Here is a 12,206-nt window from a genome sequence, read left to right as displayed (position 1 = left end):
TAGCAGAATCACGTGTATAAGTCCAATTACAGGGTGCGGGCAAGAGGGGAAGAACGTGGGTCATAGTTGGGGGAGAGCAAAAGACGGTTTCCCTGTGTATTATAGGTGCAGCAAAATTGTGTTCTATTCATAAATATATTCCTGATCTAACTACTATGAACACAAAGAGAAATCACGCTGTATTTGCAAAACCGATGGGACATTTAGAACGGGTATACAGAATTGGAACTTATTTGGGAGTTCAGAGTTTTACAAATCAGGGCGAAACCGTTAAGACAACTTCTGCTAAATGCTCCTCTGTCTAGCGGTTTAGATTTGCGGTGCAATTTGTACAACCACTTCACAATGCGGGAAATCACCTTGCTGAAAATTTCCAACGCTCGTTATATTAGTACAGTTTAGAGAAATGTACATCATTCATCTGCACAAAGACAAACTATAATAAAAAGCATCATTGATGCTTAAAAAGAAATTAAGATCCATTTCTGCAAGACAAACTCCATGGTGGGTCTATAGCCCACAGTGTAAAAGGAGGAGAGTCATTCACTCTCTGTAGAAGTGGATCTTACAAAAGGTTGAAACACAGTCTATAGAGGTCTCAAGGGTCTTTATGGTTTTCCCTGGAGGTGGCTTTTTTTTTATTTCAGGGGGCAAATACCCACTGCTGCTTTCGGAAGGTACTCAGTTATAGAAAAACATGCTGCTGTGCCGTAAGCTGCAAATGAATCTTGGCGAGTAAAAAAAAAGGCTAATAAAATTTTCTAGTTATTTCTCCTTGTCGCGCTGTGCTCTGTGTGACCATGCATGCAGATTAGCAGCCCACACAGGCACTGAGAACGGGCACTGCTCATTTCAACCAAGGTCCTTTTCTCTCTCGCTCGACTCCCTGTTGTGACCGCCTTTTCACTCTCACTCCCAGCCCTTCTACAATGTACAAAATAGTCACAAACACAGAGCACGGCGATTGTCCCTGCACATACACCCAACTGAGTGTGCTGTTTTTAAAAAATGAATCCATCCCATTAAATCACAATGATCTATAGTCCTGATCGACACAATTGCTGTTATTTTACATATATAAGACATCTTGTGCTAAACATTTCCACCCTAGACTGCTGGGGTGGATTATACACTGCCCACTATATACAATTAACCTCTTTGAGTGCAACATTGAAGCAACCAAGACCAAAATACAGATTATAACAAGACTTTAGTTTATTCCAAGAATGCAGTGAATAAAGAGATGTTCTATGTCTCTGTAAGTTTCCCTAATTCTGCTTTTATGATGCTCAGTACAGAGAAGAATAACGGACTATAGCTGGATGAATGGTAATGATCCCGTGCAACTGTTCAGGAAAGTGAAGTGTGTGAAAATAAGCGACATTTTTAACTATTCTGCATTCAGTTCCAAGGGACGTGACTACCCACAGTTATGAAGAATAAAATATTAGAAACAAGGCTAACGGAGGGGGCGGGAGGGTCCGAGGACAGCAAGGGAGAAAGCCGTTATTTGCACATTTAAGCAAAATTAAATTCAAAACTTTTAGCAGTAAAAATTCACAGATAATTTGTAACTATTTTTAAATGCTTTCAGCCCTGTCCAGTAGATTCAATACCAAGACCAAGACACCACCAGGCAAGGCTCGGTCCTCAATCATGCTTGGTAACAGCAAAGAATGCCTCCCTTCACTGATTACTTTCCAGCCTCACACATTAATTCTTGAAAAATGGTCAAGCAAATCTTTTTTGTAAGGCAACTTTGGAAGGATGAGATCATTTCCAGATAGCGAATCAGCAGACTTTTATGCAGTTGAGTAAGTAGGAGTAAAACTAGTTGAACTTCCATGGCATTGCTCACATTGCACGGATTGGGCTCGGATCACTCTTGCCGCACGTAGGTAGTGCTCAGTGGATCTTGGTCAGAAGCAGAGTCCTTGCTATTGCTTTACTTACTCCCCCTGCCTCCAAGCTTCTTGTCTCCCTCTACAAGTTAATTCCTGCTCACCAGTTCCTTATCCCACCTCTCCTCTCCACACCCCTGTTGGCCTGGTCACTATCTGCCTTTACCAACCACTCATTTCACTCTGCATTCAAAAAATAATCAATGTCTGGAACTCCGTTTCAGCTGATTACGTTGATTTCTTTGGTTTTTTTTGAAGTGAACTTTGTGACAGAATAAGTTGCTGTGCAAAAAGCAGCTTTGGCATGGCTGGACGAGAGAGAGCAGGGCGAGGATAAACCTGCCAGTGTCAGCTGTGGCACACTCGCCTCGGAGTCAGAAGGTTTTGGGTTCAAGTACCACTCCAGGGACTTGAGCTCATAAATCTAGGCTGACTCCAGTGCAGTGCTAAGGGATTACTGCAATGTCAGAGGTGCCGTCTTTCAGATGAGACGTTAAACCGAGGTCCTGTCTGCCCAGTCAGGTGGATTTAAAAGATCCCGAGGCACTATTTCGAAGAGCAGGGGAGTTATCCCCGGTGTCCTGGTCAATATTTATCCCTCGATCAACGTAACAAAAACATTATCTGGTCAATATAACATTGCTGTTTGTGGGTGCTTGCTGTGCGCAAGTTGGCTGCCCAGTTTCCCACATGGCAACAGTGACTACACTTCAAAAGTACTTCATTGGCTGTAAAGAACTTTGAGACGTCCGGTGGTCGTGAAAGGCGCTATATAAATGCAAGTCTTTCCAGAGATCTGTCATGAATCAAAGGCTACATGCGATGACAGCAAGGTTTAGCACATTGGCAAACCAACACGGAGCATCTCATCGTCATTCATAATGACTTGAATTGAGTTGCCCCATTTTCTTCACAAATGCCATTACAACTCGACGCATGGCTATGTAAATAATGTTCTCTTGTATCTTTTCCAGCATCTCAAGAGGGACTCACAGACCCATGCAATTTTGAGTTGGAGACCCATAATAACAGTGCTGCCAAATCTAACCCATTTATACTACAATTCATATGAACATATGAAAACAAAGCACGGGAAAAGACCGCTTGTTCACCAAGTTTGTTCTATACGGTCATGGTGCGAGTTCTGTACACCATCGCTCACCACACAGCCATGCAATCTTCTGGCAAAGGCAAAACAAAAAATGAAAAAAACCATGAGCCAATTGAGGAAAAAGTCTGGAAAATTCTTCTTTGAACCCGAAAGGCAAACAAACAAGTTCCAGTAGACCACAATGACTGGGAGACACCCCTCCCCCAATACACTAGGATGTTTGCAGCAATCTGTACATACTGCACATTCTGGCAACTTGTTCCAAAGATTAACAACTCTTTGAGAAAACAAGCATCTCCCAACATCTATGCTTACATATCTTAAATTCATGACCCCTGGTTCTTTGAAACTCATCTAACTCGAATAATATGGACCGAGTCTAATCATATTTTGAAGACCTCAATCAAATCTCCTCAATGTCTACACTTTACCAACACTTAAGCTCTCAGCCTGTGGTGATAATGGAGAGCTCTAAACTATGCCTCAGTTGAGTGACCCTCCAGTGCAACTTTCCCAGGGCCTTTATATATCATGCACCATGCAAAGGGGCCAAAGTTGGACGCAGTATAGTAGATGAGGCCTAACCTCGGCCTTGTACAGACATAAAACAGTATTTTTGTTTTGTACTTAATGATACTGACAATGCATTCTAATCCTGCATTTGCTTTTTCAATAGCAAAGCAATAACAGTACGTTGGCAATTACCAAGATCATCCCCTTGTGGTCAGTCTGGCTAGGACCTACCCTGGGACGGAGAAAGTATATACAGACCTACAATCACCAAGGCCCATGTCAGACACTAGTGTCGCAGTGATCTGCCATTTACCTTTGTCCCTAAAAGACAGTGAAATCCAGAAGAGGAGCCATGGTGCCTCCATTAGTACTGGTACCAGGTCACTGACATTACAAGTTATCCGGTTGTGCTTTTTCCATTGGAAACAATCTTGTAATGCAATTTATATTTGCTAAATTACCTTTCCCCCTTATACAACAGTCATCATCATCATAGGCAGTCCCTCAAAATCAAGGAAGACTTGCTTCCATCTAAAAGTGAGCTCTCAGGTGATTGTACAGTCCAATACGAGAATTACAGTCTCTGTCACAGGTGGGACAGACAGTGGTTGAAGGAAAGGGTGGGTGGGGAGCCTGGTTCGCTGCACGCTCCTTCCGCTGTCTGCATTTGGCTTCTGCATGCTCTTGGCGACGAGACTCGAGATGCTCAGCACACTCCCGGATGCTCTTCCTCCACTTAGAGCGGTCTCGGACCAGGGATTCCCAGGTGTCGGTGGAGATGTTGCATTTTATCAAGGAGGCTTTGAGAGTGTCCTTGAAACGTTTCCTTTGCTCGCCTGGGGCTCACTTGTTGTATAGGAGTTCAGAGTAGAGTGCTTGCTTTGGTAGTCTTGTGTCGGGCATGTGGACAATGTGGCCTGTCCAACGAAGCTGGTCAAGTGTGGTCAGTGCTTTGATGTTGGCCTGATCGAGAACACTGACGTTGGTGCGTCTATCTTCCCAGTAGATTTGCAGGATCTTGCGGAGGCAGCGCTGGTGGTACTTCTCCAGCGCTTTGAGGTGTCTACTGCATATGTCCACGTCTGAGCCATATAGTAGGGCGGGTATCACTACTGCCCTGCAGACCATGAGCTTGGTGCCAGATTTGATGGCCTGGTCTTCAAACACACTCTTCCTCAGGCACCCGAAGGCTGGGTTGGCACACTGGAGATGGTGTTGGACCTAGTCGTCTACGTCTGCCCTTGCTGATAGTAGGCTCCCGAGGTATGGGAAATGGTCCACGTTGTCCAAGGCCGCGCCATGGATTTTGATGACCGAGGGGCTATGCTTTGAGGTGGGGTCAGGTTGGCGGAGGACCTTTGTCTTAGATGTTGTGCAAGGTCCATGCTTTCGTACGCCTCGGTGAAGATGTTGACGATGGCTTGGAGTTTGGCCTCGGAATGTGCGCAGACGCAAGCATCGTCCGCGTACTGTAGGTCGATGACAGAGGATGGGACAACCTTGGATCTAGCCTGGAAGCGACGAAGGTTGAACAGGTTCCCACTGATTTTGTAGTTTAGTTCCACTACAGCAGGGAGCTTGTTGAGAGCGAGGTGGAGCATTGCAGTGAGGAAGATCCGAGAAGAGAGTTGGCGCAGCTCTGCGTGACCCTGGCCCGGACGTGGATTGGGTCTGTGCTGGATCCATTGGTCAGGATCACAGCCTGCATGTTGTTGTGGAGCAGGCGGAGGATGGTGACAAACTTTTGGGGGCAGCTGAAACGGAGGACACTACTCCATAGTCCCTCACGGTTGACAGTGTCAAAGGCCTTTGAGAGGTCAAAGTCGGCCATGTACAAAGTTTGGAGCTGTTCCCTGCATTTTACAACAGTGACTACACTTCAAAAGTACTTCATTGTCTGTGAAGCACTGTGGCACTTCGAGGTTTTGAAAGATGCTATATAAATGCAAGTCTTTCTTTCCCTATTCACAGAGTATGTCCAGGTCAGAGACCATTAAACCTTATTTTTAAACAACATTTCATACTAGATTTTGAATTACTTTGGAACAAGATGCACAATTGCAATGAAGCTATAGTAGGGTGACCATACATCCCCCTTTCCGGCAACAGTCCTCGATTGAGGTGCTGGGTCCCCGGCAAATAATGTCCCTGGAAGAGACCCCGGTTCACAAAACTCGGCCCCAAAGTGTACCCCTGGGCAGTGAGTGCACCCAGAGTGGTCAGTTTGCAGCGCTAAGGCTAAATTAAAACAACTTGTACAATGGCCAGAGTGACTCACTGCTCGCGTGTGACCAGGTTGTTGTTTCGGAGATACTGGCCGGGCTGCTGAATTGTTGGGTTTCGGAAGTGCCTGGGAGCACGGCAACCGGAGCGGATGAGGGAGAGACTGCATGGGAGGAGCCGGTCACAGTCACCTGGGGAAGGGGTGAACGGATTAATCCTAGACACTGGGGGGGGAAAAGTCAGGTGTGACCTCGGTCACTGGGGCCGGGAGGGGGGCAGGGTGTGTGAGGTGTGACCTTAGTCACTGGGGGTGGGTGTCTAAATGCGCTTCAATGGTGTGGCGTTCCATCTGCGGTAATTATGTGCACATTTGCTTTGCATTTGTAGTGTGTATGTGCAACGGTTAAAATATAGGTGGCTAATAAATTTTGCCTCACTACACTGTGCGGCCTACATTTTTCGTCCTGGCTACTGTGCTGTGCACTCACACAGAAACATTCAAGCCACACTGTTCTGCAACAAGTGAGTAGTGAAAGATAGCCGGGGAAATTTTAACACCCATAAAACGGGTGGATTGGGGTCAAGTTAGATGTTAAAATTTTAAAAATCTTAACCCCATTTCCGGGTTTAACAAAGGCGGAACAAGGGGGCGGGTTAGCAATTTAAATATTTTAATGAGGCTGGCAGCCTCCGATTTAATCTGTTCCGCAAGTTTTACTGCGACGAGCTGGGTTTCCCAGGAAACCAAACAGCTGAAGGGAAGCGAAGACAACTTCGGAGAAAAGGAAAGTGCCTTTACAGCACTGCTTGTGGGCCAGGAGGAGCAGGAGTGCCTCATCCTTCCGCCCCGGCCCCCCAAGCTCTCCCACTCCTGCCCCCAACCATACAAAGACCACTAGGATCAGGGATCCACCCCCAGCGTGGTTGCGGATCTGGCCCACCTACTCCTGCAGCCTACTGAGGAGTCCTCCCTACGCGAGTGGAAGCCAAGCCTGTCGAAACAGGCTGGCCTCTGGGTGGGGAACGTCAAGTGCAAAAGATGCTCCACAGTACACAGGAAAACCACACTTCCCACACCTCCCTCCTGTTAATATTCAGGCCATTAATACTTACATAACATAATAGGAGCAGAAATAGGAGAAATAGGTGTAGGACATTCGGCCCCTCGAGCCTCCTCCGCCATTCAATAAGATCATGGCTAGTCTGATCCTGGCCTCAACTCTATTTTCCTGCCTGTTCACCATAACCCTAGACTCCCCTACTGTTCAAAAATCTGTCTATCTCAGCCTTGAATATAATCAAAAACCCAGCCTCCACAGCTCTCTGGGGTAGAGAATCCCAAAAATTCATGACTCTCTGTTTTAAATGGGCGACCCCTTTTTCTGAAACAATGCCCCAAGTTCGAGATTCCACCACGAGGGAAAACATCCTCTCAGCATCTGCTCTGTTGAGCCCCCTCAGAATCTTATACGTTTCAATAAGATCATCTCTCATTCTTCTAATCCTTAATGAGTATAGGCCCAACCTTTCCTCATAAGACAACCCCTTCATCTGAGGAATCAACCGAGTAAACCCGCCATGAACTGCCTCCCAATTTTTTTCCATATCAACAGAAGCAGTGGGCACAACGTTACTTGACAACATCTTTAAAAAAAAACAGGCAAATTAAACACTCATTGGATCTCATACAAGAGGAGAGCAATAAAGCTTAAAATGTAGCTCACAGAAACCGGCCATTTCATTCAACTGATCCAAGCCGGTGTTTATGTGCCACACAAGCCTCCTCCCTCCCTACTTCACCTAACCTTATCTGCAGATCCTTCTATACCTTTCTCCCTCATATGCTTATCGAGCTTTCCATTAAATGCATCTCTGCTATTCACCTCAACTACTCCCTGTGGTAGCGAGTTCCACATCCTAACCAATTGCAGGGTGAAGAGGTTTCGCCTGAATTCCCCATTGGATTTGTGAGTGACTATCTTATATTTGTGGTCCCCAGGTTAGGACTCCCCCACAAGTGGAATCATCTTCTCTACATCTACCCTATTAAACCTTTGATTATTTTAAAAAGACTTTTATTCAGTCAGTCCTCAATCTTCGACAGGAGACCAGCCTGCCTTGATAGTTAGTACCTCACAGTTCTGGTATCATCCTTGTAAAGCATTTTTGCATCTTTTCCAGTGCCTCGATATTCCTTTATCGTATGGAGACCAGAACAGTATACAATACTCCCAAGTGTGGTCTAACCGAGGTACAGGTTGGACCACCCCTCCTCCGGCATGATTCTGGTGGCCGGGGGCACATGCGCGGAACGTGGCTGACCTCCACCCCGACTTTGGGGCCTGCCGACACTTTGGGCCTGCCGGGGCACTGACCTCCTCCCCGCTTTCCTGACCTAGACACTGGGGAGAACTGCCCTGCTCTTCTTTGAAATATTGCCATGGGATCTTTTACATCCAACTGAGGGGGCAGACGGGACATTGGTTTAACGTCTCTTCCAAAAGAGGGTACCTTTGATAGTGCAGCACTTCCTCAGTAATGGGGAGCAGGCAGGGAAGTAGAGTTGAGATCAAGATCAGATCAGCCATGATCTTATTGAATGGCAGAGCAGGCTCGAGGGGCCAAATGGCCGACTCCTGCTCCCATTTCTTGTGCTCTTATGTATTCCATTGAGTTTTCCTTCCGCCTACAGTCTGGAGAGTTCGGGGGAAAAAAGCAAGCTCGTCTTCACCGAACCACTACTTTCTGATTTACCAAATCTTTTCTCTTACTCTTTTCAAGCTTGGCGGCATCCTAATCAGTAACAACGTACACTTGTATATCACCTTCAACATAGAAAACCGCCTCAAAGTACGTCACAGAGGATTAATCAAAAAATGCACAATGGACTTTGGTCCAGAGTAGAAATCAATTGGGAACTTTAACATTGTAATTATTGCTAATCACCTGTACAAACTAAAACAATAAAGTTCACGGCTAAAATTCAATAACATACCGGATTCAAGCATAATTATAGTCACCCAACTAAGGGATTATTGGTTTCAATAACGCTCATTACTGAGCACCAATATTTTTTTCTGCAGCTGCTTCTTATTTAGTTTTACATCGATAAAACCTTTGTGTATAATCCCATCGGCTGACCTATAATTAACTGCACTTTGCCAGACGCCTGAATTTACTTGTAAGATTAAACCACTCATTAAATCTGAAAAAACAGACTTTAAAGCCTCAGTACTTCAGAGGAGGCGACCATTTCTTTATTTTAAAACAAACTTGAACGGTGCAATTTGTTTTGATATGCTTACTGCCTGAGTCGCTAAAAATATAGTTTATTATAAAAAGTACTGAAAAACCGGAGCTAAGTTCAAAACCTCCCTAAACTGCCCAACAGAAAGTGAGGCCATTCTTTTTAAACCCTATTCTAGGGAATGACCTTATAACTGTAACAGCAATATTTCTGGGTCATGACAATAATGCTGGAAGGGTACCAGAAAATCCCAGGTTCTCTTTCTGGTCTGTGTGGAGCTCATTGCTCCAAAGCAGCAGTTCAGGATGCCACGATTACCCTCGACATATTGAGTTTCTGCTCCTGACAGCCATCTGACGCCAAAAAGTGCATGTGAGATGCCAAGGGAGAGCAGGCGGGCTCTCCGCCGCCTTGCTGAATCACCATAGGGGTGGGGGCTGGCTCCCGCAGATCAGCACGAGTTAGCACTTTGAGAAAGGCAGAGGGGCGGAGAAGAGAAAGGAGAGAAAGCAGAGGGTGCGTTTCACTACAAGCAGCGCCAGTGTAGGGGATGACTTACAAGGAAATAAATTAATTGCCAAATATAACTCAGTAATATTGCCTTGCGTCACCTTTTCACGGACAAAATAAAAAAGGTTTATAGGGAAGACAATGACACCAACCATCACAATCTGAAACGAATGTAAGGTTGAAACACAGAAAATGAACAGTTCACTTTTGCATTTTGCAGGAATTTAAATCAAGACTGTATGCCCATCACCACAAACCTTGTGTGCTCGCCGCCGATCCAATCCCCTTCTCCAATCTCCGTCTCCGCCTGAAGCAAACTCTTTGCAAACTTTGCATCCTATTTGACCCCGCGCTGAGCACAAAGACTATCCACTACCACCTCCGTAACATGGCCAGTCTCTGCCCCTCTGTTGCTGAAACCCTTAGCCACATTATGGTCAACCCCCATACTCTACTATTCCAATGCTTTTCTGGCCAACCTCCCATCTTCCACCCTCCAGAAACTTCAGTTCATCCAAAACTCTGCTGCCCGTGTCCTATCACGCACCAAGTCCCAATCACCCATCACCCTCTGCGCTTGCTGGTCTATATTGACTTCTTTCTGATCGCCCAATATCGACAATTTAAAATTCACATTCTCATGTTTAAATCCCCTTCATTGCCTTGCCCTCCCTATCCCTGATGTGCTCCAGCTCTACAACTCTACGCTCCTCCAATTCTGGACTTTTATACATCCTTCATTGCCTTCACCCCAACACTGGCAGCTGTGCCTTCAGTCATCTGGGCCCCAAGCTCTGAAATTCCCTCAGAAAACACTTGCAACTCTCCAGTTCCTTCTGCTCCATTAAGACCCTCCGTAATGCCCACCTCTTAGCCCAAACTTTTATTCATCTCTTCGGAGTATCAACTAAGGCTCAGTCGGTAGCACGCTCGCCTCTGAGTCAGAAGGTTATGGGTTTAAGTCCCACTCGAGACTTGAGCACAAAATTCTCGGCTGACACTCCAGTGCAGTGCTGAGGGAGCGCTGCACTGTGAGGTGCTGTCTTTCAGATGAGGTATTAAACTGAGGTCCTGTCTGCCTTCGAATGGATGTAAAAGACTCCATGGCACTATTTGAAGAGCAGGGGAGTTTTACCCTGTGTCCTGGCCAATACTTATCCATCGAACAACTGTACAAAAACAGATTATCTCGTCATTATCACATTGCTGTTTGTGAGAACTTGCCGTGTGCAAATTGGCTGTTGCATTTCCTACATTACAACAGTGACTACACTTCAAAAGTACTTCATTGGCTGTAAAGTGCTTTTGGGACATCCTGAGGTCATGAAAGGCTCTTTTATAAATGCAAGTTTTTCTTTAATATCTCCTCTCCTTTGGTTCTGCATCCATTTTTTGTGTCTGATTACAGCACTGAAGTGCCTTGGAATGGTTTGCCATGTTAAAGGTGTGACATAAAGGCAAGTTGTTGTTGTTACGATGCAGTGACAGAATTCGAACATCCTTCTCGAGATGGACACAGGCTTCCCCGTGCTTCTTGTGGAGGGAGATAAGATCCCTGGAATCAGCATTTCATGGCAGCACAACACGGTTTTAAAAAGGGCAGAGGGAGGACTGCGTGCATGTGTGTGATCACTATAGGGTACCAAGTATTCACCAGAGTAGAACGCCATGTAGAAAGACACGGAATGGCCAAGAAATACCCAGCTCACTGCCACAGGATATACAGAAGCATGCAACCGCTCAGCTTGATGAAACACAAAGTGCTTTCATTAAATGACTATTGCACGAGGCAAATTAAGAAACTTGGATTTTTATTACACTGAGAAGTTCGAAGGCTCCATCACACCTCTGACAAGGGCTAGGAATCATTGGTCAAGTCATGCCAAAGGAAATGCTACATTAATCACTGGTGCCTAAAAAGTGTTCCAGACAGTCACTATTAAGAGTGTGCTGGTGGTGCTCCCAACTGGGTAAAAGCACGTTTGACGTGGCACTGAGACACGCAGACCAGAATGGTTCCAGGTTACATCCCAGATGTGTACTGAATTGGCCACAAACGGCCAATATCAGCCACCACACTATAATCAGTGTCTCCAGGTCACAACAGAAAATAAAAAGTACACAACTCAAGCAGCCTCAGCCGCACAGAATCCGTCCTCTCCAGTGGCTCAGTGGGCACCACTCTCACCACCGAGTCAGAATGTCGAGGGTTCAAGCCCCATTCCAGAGACTTCAGCACATAATCTTGGCTGACACTCCAGTGCAGTATTGAGAGAGCATCGCACCATCGGAGGTGCCGTCTTTCAGATGAGACATTAAACAGAGGCCCCGTCTGTCCTCCCCGGTGGACGTAAAAGATCCCCGGTATCCTGGCCAATATTTGGTCGTTATCATGCTGCTATTTGTGAGACCTTGTATAAATATTTGGCTGCCGGTTCCTACATTAAAATAGTGACTAGACTTCAAAAGTACTTCATTGGCTGCGAAGCACTTTGGGATGTCCTGAGGTCATGAAAGGGTCGTTATAATTTCAAGTTCTTTCTTTCGAAGCGTGAATGGACAGGACCCCAGTCAGCAACTTGGCCAAATGGCATGTAGTGCCCAAGGTCAGAGATTACACAGAAAATGGCCAACTTGGTTGAGGTGTTGAGAGGCCCTGTAGAACCATAAGTATCAGTTGCCATCTTTGAGGAGAAAAGGC

At 45.8% G+C, this 12,206-nt stretch overlaps 1 protein-coding gene across 2 annotated transcripts in view; it reads right to left on the bottom strand.

Annotated features, from left to right (window-relative positions):
- Nucleotides 1-12,206, bottom strand: part of LOC139233982 (vesicle-fusing ATPase) — a 322,181-nt gene that overhangs the window by 93,440 nt on the left and 216,535 nt on the right. The gene's annotated exons all lie outside the window — the stretch shown is intronic.

Source organism: Pristiophorus japonicus, chromosome 21 (genome assembly GCF_044704955.1).
Source record: "Pristiophorus japonicus isolate sPriJap1 chromosome 21, sPriJap1.hap1, whole genome shotgun sequence".
In the NCBI taxonomy this organism is placed as follows: domain Eukaryota; kingdom Metazoa; phylum Chordata; class Chondrichthyes; family Pristiophoridae; genus Pristiophorus; species Pristiophorus japonicus.
This window is presented reverse-complemented; position numbering and strand designations above follow the sequence as displayed.